The following is a 13212-nucleotide window of genomic DNA, read 5'->3' on the forward strand; positions in this document are numbered from 1 at the left end:
ACGGATCCTTGGGACAGGCCTTGTTGAGGCTGGTGTAGTTGTCGATGTCAAAACCAGCGGATCTCGGGTAGGGTGTCCCGATCTGTGCGTCTTAGGCTGATGGTAACAGGAAGCAAGGGACAAAATGTTTACCCAGGTTCGGGCCCTCTCGATGGAGGTAAAACCCTACTTCCTGCTTGATTAATATTGAAGATATGTGGAATACAAGAGTAGATCTACCACGAGATCGTAGAGGCTAAACCCTAAGAGCTAGCCTATGATGGTATGATTGTAATTGTGATCGGCCTTCTGAGGACCATGCTCTCCGGTTTATATAGACACCGGAGAGCTAGGGTTTACATGGAGTTGGTTACAAGGAAGGAAACATAATATCCGGATCGCCAAGCTTGTCTTCCACGCAAAGGAGAGTCCCATCCGGACACGAGCCGAAGTCTTGAGTCTTGTATCTTGACGCTTCTATGGTCCGAACGATGAATATAGTCCGGCTATCCGGATACCCCCTTATCCAGGACTCCCTCAGTAGCCCCTGAACCAGGCTTCAATGACAATGAGTCCGGTGCACAGTCTTGTCTTTGGCATTGCAAGGCGGGTTCCTCCTCCGAATACTCCAAGGTGATTATCGAACATGTAGGTTGTGTCCGGATCTGCAAGATGATCTTCACACACTCTTAGCATAAATCCGCTCTGCTAGCAATCTTCGTCCGTCGTGCCCTTGCATCGTGACCTGGTCCAATACGAACCAGCATTTCCTGCTCCACCTTGATTCGCATTGCGAGGCGGTTCTATCGGCATGTCCTGCCAAAGCAGAGATCGTGTCCCTCTTAATACGGGATATTTCATCAATATGGGCATATGTGACCCCACGGCGACTATTGGTATAATCCTGTGTTTCTTTTTAGATAAGTCTCAAGCGGTCACGCCGAGGACTCTTGGTATTCATCCCTTTTATAAAGGGGCCAAGGCCTACGCCTTGTTTCCACCTCTCCTGCTTCTTATCGCACCTCGAGCTCCATCGCTCAAAACCTAAGCTTCCAACACCCCAGATCCTCCAGTATGTCTCGATCCGATGCAGCAGGCCGGTGGGTGGCCTCCTCGATTCAGGAGGAGGATATTGCGAAGCTGAGGAAGGTTGGATACCTGACTGCTGATATCCAGCACAGGCTTCCTGCCCCGGGGCAAGTCATCCCCATGCCGGAGCTCAATGAGAGCATCGTGTTTACTCCTCACTTCCTTCGAGGCCTAGGCCTCACCCTCGACCCCTTTGTGAGGGGGCTTATGTTCTACTATGGCTTGGATTTCCATGATCTGGCTCCGGACGCCATCCTCCATATCTCGTCTTTCATTATCGTGTGCGACGCTTTCCTCCATGTTAACCCACACTTCGGCCTATGGCTAAAGACCTTCAATGTGAAGCCGAAGATGATCGAGGGGCGACATGCGGAGTGCAGAGGCGCCATAATAAGCAGGAACACCGATGCCCCATGACCAGAGGGTTCTTTTCCGGAAGTGTCCGATGTATTGCAGCGGAGATGGTTCTATGTCACCGCTCCCAGAGGCACGAAGTGGGTAGCTGCCCCCGAGTTCCGCTCAGGCCCTCCATCACAGTTGGCGTCTTGGACCGATGTGGGACGGAGTTATGGGCCTGATGGCGATGTACCAGAACTGCAGAACCGCATCCGTGAGCTCATTAGGAGGGACATAAATCTTGTTAGCATAACTCAAGTAATGCTAGTCCGGCGGATATTGCCGTGCAAACATCGGTCTCTCCGCATGTGGGAGTTTAATCCGGAAGGTCCGCGAACTATTAAGCACTTCTTCGGCTTGACGCTCGAAGGAATGTGTAAATTATTTTTTGGACCACAAGCAAAGTGTCCGGACACCACCGAGGATGCGGGCCTAAGCTACAATCGCCTAGATGCCCAAGTAAGTAACCTTAAAGCCGGACACTTCATTTATATTCATCATGATTATTATTCTAACACTCCATGGCCAGGAATGGCTTGACAAGGCGGACAGAATCAGGTGTCCGGCCCCACTTCCTGAAGGCTCGCCTGGTCCCACCATTGCAAAGATGCTGGACCGGGCGCTTAGCAAAATCCCATCAGAGAAGGACGAAGGAAAGGGCAGTGAAGGCGAACTTCACGCACTGCGCATCTAGATCGCGGAAACCGCTAACCCTCCTATGGAGGATAGTCGGGAAGGGAAGGTCAAAGCCTCCTCCCCATGCGGGATGAAGAGGGCCGCCTCCAAAGATTTGGAGGCGGAGACGCCCAAGCAAGGGAAGAAAACATCACCAAGAGGATCTGCCACGACGGGCGCCCTCACCATGTCATGCCCACCAACGGGCCAGCCCTCCAACGAGCTGTAAGTCATTCATTAATTTGAAGGTGAGATGTTACTCCGAGATCCATAACCAGGACTTCGTTTTTTGTAGTCCGGTGAGCAGCTCTTCTCAACAGAGTTCATCTTCGGGGGACCTTAGTCCGGAGATGATGGAGAGCGAAACCCCACCCAACTCTCCGCCTCATGGGGCGGGCAACGTGGTGGTGTCGTCATGGAGGAGTCCGGATATACCGAAGCCGGAGGCTAGTACGTCAGCCGCCCCAAGCCCGGAGCATTTGGCTCCCACGGGGGGCGATAAGAAGGGTCCGGCGCAGTTTAGTGTCTGGCCGGACATATTGACGGGCCGTCTGGAGCAAGCCACGCTTTCAGAGGAGCACCGTTCTTTAATGAGCACGGGGCTCATGAAGATTTCATCCGCTACCAGCGGCTTGCATGAGGTATTTACAAGCCTGTTCGAAGGCTTTGAGGTATGTAGTGAAGAAAATGCACAACTTTTTGGTTATGAAGCACGCGCTAGGTGTGTTCCCTATAGATAGTAGCCCCTGAGACTCTGGTTGCCCGCCATAGGCGGCAAACGGGGGATCGTGTACTGATGGATACGCCGTACATGTGCGCAGGTATACAAGGATCCGGCAGCCGACCAATCTGTCGCAGTTGCCGAGCTAAGGAGGCAAATCGGATCCATTGATGCCGATATCACGCTGGTGAATAAACGGCTTGAGGAGTCCCAGGGTATGTGCTTGGTTTTTATTATAATGTGTAAGCGAATGCCAAAGCGGCATAATGTTAATGCAATATGTGTGCACTGCAGATGGTGCCGCTGCCGTGGAGGCCCTGAGGGTGGAACTTGCTCAAGCCAAGGAACAGGCTCGAGCTACCAATGCGGCTGCCCTAAAGGCAGCCGAAGAGTTGAGAGCGGAACAGGCTGCACATCGCTGAAGCGAGGAAAAGATAGCCGAAATGGCTGAAGAGTTAAAAATGCCACCGACCGGTACGCACTCCTTGAAAAGGAGAATAAGGCTAGTTCGGCCGAGCTGGGCAAGGCATGTAATGCCGCCAAGGAGATGCGGACCGAGATCCGGAGTATGCGGGAGGAGCTCCAACAAGCTGACAAAATCGTGGCTGGGGGCTCGTACTTACTGCAGACGAAGTTCCTGGATCCGAAGTATGCTCCCCTAGCGGGTCGCATGAGTCCTGCAGACGCATATGCGGACTTGGCTAATAGTACAGCTGATGCTGTCAAGTTCTTCGAGGGTCAAGGCGATGGATAAGTGGAGAAGCTTTTCTGGTCGCAATTCAATGCTCCCACTCGCCCGTTGCCACTGAATGAGAAGGTGGCTGCTATGGCGGAGCTCCACAAGCTGTCCCGACTTGCAATGCGGTCTGTGATAGACCATCTTTGGCTGAAGGGGCCTAAGCCGGACAGCTACTTTGGTTTGGTGCAACAATTCCTTGGAGTCGTGTCCCGGATTGACACCCAGAGAAGTTCGGCGTGCATAGAAGGTGCGCGGATGGCTCTAGCCCGCGTTAAAGCATACTGGACGGATATGGAGGCCACTGTAATAGCGAGCTAGGATCCGGCAGGAGTCCAACATCCGGCCGAGCACTACTTGGCGCAAGTCATAGAAGGTGCCCGCCTAATAGAGGTGCAGTGCTCGAAGAGTGTTTTATTCGAGTGATAAGTCGAATCATTGTAGAAAACAATGTTTAGTTTAATTATGAGGCTATGTTTATACTTGTGCCCGGAAGTATGATTGTCCTCCCTTTGTGGCTATTCTTATATGTATAAGTAGTCTGAAAGATAGCAGTCGTTGGCTTCAGCCCCCTCGCGGACAATGCGGGGGTGTTGGCGAAAAAATATGCATAATCACACTTGATCCAACGTCTTGGTCCGTTAAGGAGGTGATCGCACGCCGAACTAGGCAACCGGACTATATAGCTGTAACACTTTCGCTTAGTCATGGGAGTCTAATGGTGGGGCTACTATGTAGCCCCTGGTACCTCCACGTGCATCCAAATACGGGCGCGTGTGTACATGGTCGGGAAACGGCCCTTCGTTGAGGCGGAGGAATCTTTAGGGATTCCGGTGAGTCTTCGAGTGGTTGAATAGTCTCTCGATGTATCATGACGGTCAGTTTTTGGCTTTCTCTACTGAGGCACTCATCCGGAATAACCAGGGCACAATCGCAGTAGTTCTCATTTGGCCTGCCTTAGCCGTATGATAGCGGAACGTAAGGCGGCAAACCCAGGAGCCGGGCAAACCCAACATTTTGACCAAAGACATGATTCGGAGCTGATGCATATACGGCCAAACTCGTGACGCCGAACACTCCCGAGGGTATTCGGTCTTTTGTAAAAGAAGATAGGCTGACAAGAGCCTATTTTAAGCCCTTTATTTCTAGGTACGTGCAATTTAGTCTGCCGTGGCCAAATGCGAAAAACGGCAGTATCCTCTGTGGGTATAGAACCCATGGGATGGTTAAACAACAAGAGGCAGTAAAAAAGGTTTACACAGGGGCTTAATCTAAAAAGAAACCTGTTGCACGGGGCCCTGCTGCACGTCTGCGCCTTTGTCTCCGTTGTGCCGTATCCTAAAGGGTATCGCGTGAACGTTATCTGCAAAAAGGAAAAAACTCGTAGGAAGGTGCAACGTAAGTGTGCGATCAGTAATAAGATTGTAAGTTGTTGGCCTGCCAATAAGGTTGAGCCAAGCGTGGGGCTGTATTAAATATAGACAGCCCCTGGTTTCCCTTATGGGATTACATGTGCAGTGCCCTGTTTGAATTTATCCGGGCTACCGGACTCGTCTAACCGTGTCTGTGGTCGTAATGACCAATCATGTTTTCTAAAACTGGAGGCCGCTTATAGTCCGGCCGCCAGGGACATCGCGTATTCCTCTGTGCATGAAGGGCACTTTATGATTCTGTTAATGGTGATGACGCCACGGGGACCGGGCATCTTGAGAATAAGGTGGCCATAGTGCGGCAATGTGTTGAAGCGGGCGAAGGCCGTCCTTCCGAGCAATGCATGATAACTGCTTTGGAAGGGTGCGATAATGAAGAGCAGCTCCTCGCTTCTGGAGTTGCCCGGGGAGCCGAATGTTACTTCCAGCATGACGGAGCCCCTGGCGCGGGCTGCAACGCCTGGTATCACCCCTTCAAAGGTGGTGTTGCTTTGTTTAATTTTGGATGGATCTATCCCCATTCTGCGGACAGTGTCCTTGTATATTAAATTGAGCCCACTGCCGCCGTCCATGAGGACACGGGTGAGATGGTATCCGTTGATTAGTGGGTCAAGCACCAAGGCCTGTGATCTTCCGCGCCGAATACTAGTTCGGCCATCCGTGTGATCGGAAGTGATCGGACGAGACATCCAGTAGTGAGACGTGGGTACGACGGGCTTTCCATCGTGCGCCTCTATGGGCGCGCGTTTATGCCCTCTCGTGGGTGTGCGAGTCGCGTGGATCATGTTTACTGTTTTAACCTCTGGCAGGAATTTTTTTTGTACCCTAGTGTTCGGCTCGTGAGGTTCATCCTCGTCTTCGCTTGGTGTGCCGCTCCCCTTGTGTTCGGCGTTTAATTTGCCGGCCTGCTTGAAGACCCATCACTCTCTATGGGTGTGGTTTGCAGGTTTTTCCAGGGTGCCATGAATTTGGCATAGTATGTCTAGGACTCTGTTCAGACCGGACGGTCCGTCTTTAGTGCCTTTGAATGGCTTCTTATTCTGATCAGGTTGAGAGCCCCTTAATCCGGCGTTAACCGTCGTGCTATCCGGGCTCTCTCCCTTGTTTTGGCGTTTGTTTTTATTACAACGTGGCTTCCCGTTGCCATCCCTTAGTTCGGATGTGCTGGGGTCGCTGGTGCCTTTACGGGCCAACTAGCTATCCTCACCCGCGCAAAAGCGGGTCATAAGGATTGTTAAGGCTGCCATTGTCCTTGGCTTTTCTGGGCCGAGGTGTCAGGCAAGCCATTCGTCACAGATGCTGTGTTTGAAAGCCGCTAAGGCTACGACATCCGGACAGTCGACAATTTGATTCTTCTTAGTGAGGAATCTGTTCCAAAGCTTGCGGGCGGACTCTCCGGGCTGTTGGATTATGTGACTTAGATCGTCTGCATCCAGAGGCCGGACATAAGTCCCTTGAAAATTGGCCCTGAAAGCGTCTTCGAGTTCCTCTAACTCCCAATTGAGTTTTCGGGGAGGCTTTTCAACCAGTGTCGAGCTGGTCCCTTCAACTTGAGGGGAAGGTATTTGATGGCGTGGAGGTCATCCCCACGAGCCCTGTGAATATGCAGGATAAAATCCTCGATCCAGAGCCCCTGGGTCTGTCGTGCCGTCGTATGCTTCTACGTTCACAGGTTTGAAGCCTTGTGGGAATTCATGGTCCAGTACTTCTTCGGTGATGCAAAGGGGGTGAGCAGCCCCCCTGTATCTGGACGCATTGTGGCATGTACTCGGATGTTATGTCCGGGGTTGATTCCGAACTGGTATCTGGCTTTTATGAGCGTTTGGGTGACCATAGTCTTGCGCTGGGGTGTGTCTTCTAGATCCATATATGGACCTGGCTGCACTGGTCTTTTTATCCGGACGTTTGCATGGATCGTGCGCAGTGTCTGATGCCGCTCTGTTATGGTTGTGAGGTGGTACGTCTGGTTTCTTGGTAGAATTTTCTTTCGGTGGAACGGCCGCGTTGTCGAATTCTGGCAGTAGCTTCCGCTTCGGATAGCTTTTCGCATGGCGGTTGTCGCCATATCTTTCTTCAGTGTCTAGCACCTTATTCCATCTGCAACTTAGCTTTTCATGTGCCGCCTTGAGCCGTTGCTTCTGCTTTTCTAGACTTCTTGCGGTGGCCATAAGCTTTCTATGGAGGTTGTCTCATTCCACTTGCTCGTCCGGGATGATGAATGCATCGTCGTCCGGACTATCTTCCTGTTCTGGGGCGGCATCCTGAGCTAGTCCCTCCGGATCATGTTGATTGGGTACTTGCTCCGAACTTGATTGGGTGTGACCTGGCTCGTCCTGCTCCATCGCTGGGTCCATGTGATCATTATTGCTTTCGGAGTTTGCGGGTATATCAACCCTTCTTGCGCTCTTGTCGTTGTTTTTGCCATTGCTGGACTTTGAGCGGCGTCTGCGTCGCCTCTTTGGCTTTTGCCCGGGTGTTTTATCATTCGGGCTGCCGTCCTTATTGGGCGTATCTACCATGTATAAATCGTGTGATAAGGTAGTTGTCCCGTGCTCCAGGGACTCTAGAGCCTCTCCTGCATCGTCATCCATACCGTCGATGTCTTCGTAGTCAAGCACGTCAGTTAATTCTTCGATCGTGGCAATGAAGTGGGTGGTGGGTGGGCGTCGAATTCCTTCGTCTCCTGCTTCCCACTAGGGCCGGACATAGTTCGGCCCAAAGTCTCCTGACAAAGAGAGAGACTTCAAGGAGCTCAGCGTGTCGCCAAAGGGCAACTGCTGAAAGATGTCCGCAGTGGTAAACTCCATTACCGGAGCCCAGCCTGGCTCGGCCGGCTTGAGAGTGGGCGGAACAGGACCAACAGCCGGATACGAGTCCGGGGTTCCGGGGTTACAGGCCTCCACAGAGGTGGGACCCGTATTCGGCTCCACTGTCGACAAGTGTGCGGCTTACGGGGCGGGGTCCAACCCTCCATCCGTAAGCAACGCAACCTGCCCTGGATTTAAATCCGGGGTTGCCTCGGGGAGAATGTCCCGGGCATTGTCCGACAGCAGGTCTAGGCTATGCTCGTCGTGGCTGTCCGGCGCTCCTGGCACAGGCTCAAATCCATCAAAGGTGAAGTCTCCGCGGACATCTACCATGTAGTTCAGGTTTCCGAACCTGATCTGGTGGCCAGGGGCAAAGCTATCGATCTGCTCCAACTGGCCAAGCAAATTGGCCCGCAGTGCGAAGCCGCCGAACACCAAAATCTGTCCGGGGAGGAAAGTCTCACCCTGGACCATGTTGTTGATGATTGAAGACGCCATCAAGCCTCGAAGCGACGACATAGAGGAACTCTCAATGAAAGCACCAATGTCGGTGTCAAAACCGGCGGATCTCAGGTAGGGGGTCCCGATCTGTGCGTCTTAGGCTGATGGTAACAGGAAGCAAGGGACACAATGTTTACCCAAGTTCGGGCCCTCTCGATGGAGGTAAAACCCTACTTCCTACTTGACTAATATTGAAGATATGTGGAATACAAGAGTAGATCTACCACGAGATCGTAGAGGCTAAACCCTAAGAGCTAGCCTATGATGGTATGATTGTAATTGTGATCGGCCTTCTGAGGACCATGCTCTCCGGTTTATATAGACACCAGAGAGCTAGGGTTTACATGGAGTCGGTTACAAGGAAGGAAACATAATATCCGGATCGCCAAGCTTGTATTCCACGCAAAGGAGAGTCCCATCCGGACATGAGCCGAAGTCTTGAGTCTTGTATCTTGATGCTTCTATAGTTCGGACGATGAATATAGTCCGGCTGTCCGAATACCCCCTTATCCAGGACTCCCTCGGTAGTTGATACACATGCGCCAGGTCTTGTTATTCTTCAGGATGAGGACTAGATTGGCCAGCCACTCGGGGTGAAACACTTCCATTATGAAGCCGGCCACCAAAAGCTTGGCGACCTCTTCACCAATGGTTCTTCTCTTCTCTTCGGAAAACCGACGGAGGGTTTAATGGACAGGCTTGGCGTCCTTGCGGACGTGAAGTTTGTGCTCGGCTTACTTCCTCGGGATACCCGGCATGTCCTTGGGGGTCCATTCGAAGATATCCCGATTCTCATGGAGGAAGTCAACGAGCTCGCCTTCCTATTTGCTGCCGAGGCGGGCGCCTACGACAATGTACTTGCTGTAGCTGGGGGCCTCCGGGTTGAGCTTCACCTTCTTGGTCTCCTTGGAGGGCTTGAAGGCGGCCTCGTCGGCCGGGTCCAGGGTCGGGATCGACGCAGCGGAGGCCTCTCCGGCCAAGGCGATGATCAGGTCGAGCTGGCACCGCTCCTCAGCTATGACCAGCGACTCGGCCAACTTGGCGCCGTCACGGGCACACTCCAGAGACTTGCGGTAGTCGCCGATGACGGTAATTAGGCCCTTGGGACCCGACATCTACATCTTCAGGTACATGTAGTGGGGAACCACCATGAACTTGGCGAGCACGGGTCGGCCCAGCAATGGATGATATGCGCTGGACAGGTCCACCACCTCGAACCAGATCGGTTCGCGTCGGAAGTGGCTGCTATCGCTGAACAGCACATCGAGCCGGACCCGGCCAATGGCGAGCAGGAGAGGCTGGGTACAATGCCGTGGAAGACTGTCCAGGTTGGCTCCAGGTCCTCGGCCTTGAGGCCGAGCTTGGTCATCGTGTCACGGTAGAGGATGTTGATGCTGCTGCCGCCGTCGATGAGGACTCGAGAGAACTTGCATGTACGCCACGCAATGATGGTGGGGTTGAGGACGAGGGCGTATCCACCCGGACTCGGCATGACTGCCGGGTGATCCTCCCGGGTCCAGGTGATCGGGCGATCCGACCAGTGCATGAAGTCCGGCTTGGCCGGGACGATGGTGTTCACCTCCTGCTGAAGGAGGTGCTCGCTGCGCTTGTCGTCGCCGAGGCTGGTGAAGACAATGTAGGCCGTGTTCTGCTCCGGGTAGGCGTCGTTCTGCATCGCGCTACCGGCGGGAGGCGGCGGTGGAGGCGGAGGCGGCTGTCCTGCGCCTGGAGCTGGAGCCGGAGCCGGAGGAGGCGGAACTTCTCCTCTCATGATGTGCTTGGTGATGGAGCACTGCCGAAGCGTGTGCGTGGAGGGTCTTGCGCTGCTGTGATGCTTGCATGGGGCGTCGAGCATCTCTTCGAAACTCATGGCGGGTTGCCACGCCATCTTGCCGGTCTGCCGGCGCTTTGCTGCCGGGTCCGCCGCGGGCTCGGCGGCCGCGACGAGCCAGTTGTCGTGATGTTGCGCCGGCTGGTCGGCCTTGCGCTTGTTGTTCTGGTGATGCTGCTGTCGGCTGCTTTCACCGGCCGGCTTCGGGGGGGGGGGACCGGCTTTGCCTTGCCGACTTCGTCTAGTGCCACCTGGATCTTCATGGCGGAATCGGCGTTGGCGTACTTGTCCGCCGTCACGATGAGGGCGGCCATGGTGGCCGGCTCGGAGCGTAGGAGCTTGTGTTTGAGGAGGGTGCCGTCTCGGCACCCGCTGATGAAGTATTGTTTCGCTTGGACTTCATGGACGCCCTCGCAGCTATTCCGGAGCTCGGTCCAGCGTGCGAGGTACTCGCGGCCGGTCTCCGTCGGCCCCTGCACGCACATGGCGAGCTGGCTGGGGCATCCGGGTCGCTTGTATGTCCCCGTGAAGTTGCAGACAAAGGCTTCCTCGAAGTCGACCCACGCGTTGATGCTGCCCATCGGCAGGCTGTTCAACCATGTGTGGGACGACCCCTGGAGCATGAGTGGTGCATAGCGCACAGCGAGACGACGATTGGCACCGGTGATGCCAATGGTCGTGGTGTAGTCGGTGAGCTAGTCTTCTGGCTTCACTGTCCCATTGTACTTAGGGGTGTCATGGGGGAGCACGAACCCCGTGGGAAAGGGCTCCCCCCGGATGCGTGGGCCGAAGCACGCCGGCCCGATAGCGCCGCTCTCCTCCACCTCAAGGGAGCGAGCGAGGAGATCGAGGCGGTGGCGCGTGTCGGCGTCGTCGATGGCGCACGGGCCGAGTCGACGGGCGGCCAGGCCCTGAGGGGCTGGGTCGGTTGGAGCCGGACGCCGTCCATGCTGGTTGGTCCGCGCTGGGTCTCCGAGGCAGGCTCATTGCCCGGAGCGTCGGCAGCGGTGGCGGCCGGATTGTGTCGGGTCAGGACTTGGCCGGAGTGCGCCTCGTCGGGCGGCGAGGAAGCCGTGTGGAGGAGCTCGCCGGGTCCGCCAAGGCGGGCGGAGCCGGACCCCGCTGGCTTGGCGAGCTGGTTGAGGCGATCCTCTGGGTGTTAGAGGCGTGGAGGAGCTCGCACATCCGCCCGATGCGTTCCTTGAGATCCTCGCATAAGAGTTGGTTGAGGCCGACCGCGGCTGCCTCCGCAGCGCGCATGTTCTTGACTGGGGTCGCGTAGAAGGTCCGGACAGCGCCGAAGGCCCGGCCGATCGCTCCTCCCCGGGCGGGAGTATCGGCGACCCGACTTGGCTCGGCCGCAGCGGGCGTTGTCGGTGTCAAAACCGGCGGATCTCGGGTAGGGGGTCCCGATCTATGCGTCTTAGGTTGATGGTAACAGGAAGCAAGGGACACAATGTTTACCCAGGTTCGGGCCTTCTTGATGGAGGTAAAACCCTACTTCCTGCTTGATTAATATTGAAGATATGAGTAGTACAAGAGTAGATCTACCACGAGATCGTAGAGGCTAAACCCTAAGAGCTAGCCTATGATGGTATGATTGTAATTGTGATCAGCCTTCTAACGGCCACCCTCTCCGGTTTATATAGACACCGGAGAGGGCTAGGGTTTACATGGAGTCGGTTACAAGGAAGGAAATATAATATCCGGATCGCCAAGCTTGCCCTCCATGCAAAGGAGAGTCCCAACCGAACACGGGACGGAGTCTTGTGTCTTGTATCTTCACGCTTCAATAGTCCGGACGATGTATATAGTCCGGCTGTCCGGATACCCCCTAATCCAGGACTCCCTCAGTAGCCCCTTAACCAGGCTTCAATGAGTTCGGCGCGCAGTCTTGTCTTCGGCATTGCAAGGCGGGTTCCATCTCCGAATACTCCAATGTATCTGTTACGACAAACAGTGTCCGGCTTCTCATCAATGTTGTACTCCTCGGCTTCAGTGCCTCAATAATGACCATTTCCACGTGTCGAGCGAATGCAAGGAGTCAAGGCATTTTTGCATTTGCCACCCCCAATCCTTCAGGCTAGTCGTCTATTTGAAGAGACGGGGATTCTCAGATCCGAACCTCACTCTTCTCCCTCAACCAAGCATCCAACAGAGCGCCCCGGAAAAACCATTCCAACATGGTCGGACGTCGCAGCTCTTCTGCTCGCTCCTCTTGCCCCAAGCGGGGCAACTGGGAAGAGTGTTCAGTTCCTCATAGCCATTTGATAGAGTTACAAACCCAGAGGTTTCTCCCACCAGCGTTCATGGTTCCCGTCCGAGCCGGAATAGCCACCTATAATGGCGGGGAACAAGCGGAGGGATCTCCAAATCCATCTCCAGAGGAGCGTATATTCCTCATCCCGCATCTGCTACGAGGCATCGGGTTTCCCATCCAGCTGTTTATTCGCGGGCTCCTAGAGTTTTACGACCTCTAGTTGCACAACCTTACGCCTGCCTCCATTCTGCATATAGCAGGGTACGTCGCCCTTTGCGACCTATTTTTAGGTTGCGAACCTCACTTCGGATCATGGAGGAAACTATTCTGCCTTGTCCCCCGCACCCAGGGAGAATCCCTATGTCAAGTGGGTGGGGCCGAAGTATGGCGCATTGCCGAGACCGGATACCTGTCCGGCACCCCTAAGAAGGCACCATAAAACTGGCCTTCAGAGTGGTTTTACATTGATGATGTTCCCCTTCCGGATCGAGTCCGGACAGGTCTCCCCAAGTTCAGTAACGCCCCGCCGAGGGCTCGCCTAAGCTGGCATCCCCGGGGCCCTCAAGAAGAGGATACAAGGGAATTACACTTCCTGATGAGCAGGATAAAGTTACTGGCCAAATCCGGACTGACGATAGTCGAGGTCATGGCAGTATGCATAATGCAGGGAGGGCAACCGCTTCAATATCGGGGGAAGCCCATGTGGCACTTCAACGGGGAAGACAACGCCACCCGCTGCGGCCTTAAGGGTCCGGACTCCGCCACTGCTTTGGCAAGGATATTGTCC

Source organism: Triticum aestivum, chromosome 7B, assembly GCF_018294505.1.
Source record: "Triticum aestivum cultivar Chinese Spring chromosome 7B, IWGSC CS RefSeq v2.1, whole genome shotgun sequence".
NCBI lineage: Eukaryota > Viridiplantae > Streptophyta > Magnoliopsida > Poales > Poaceae > Triticum > Triticum aestivum.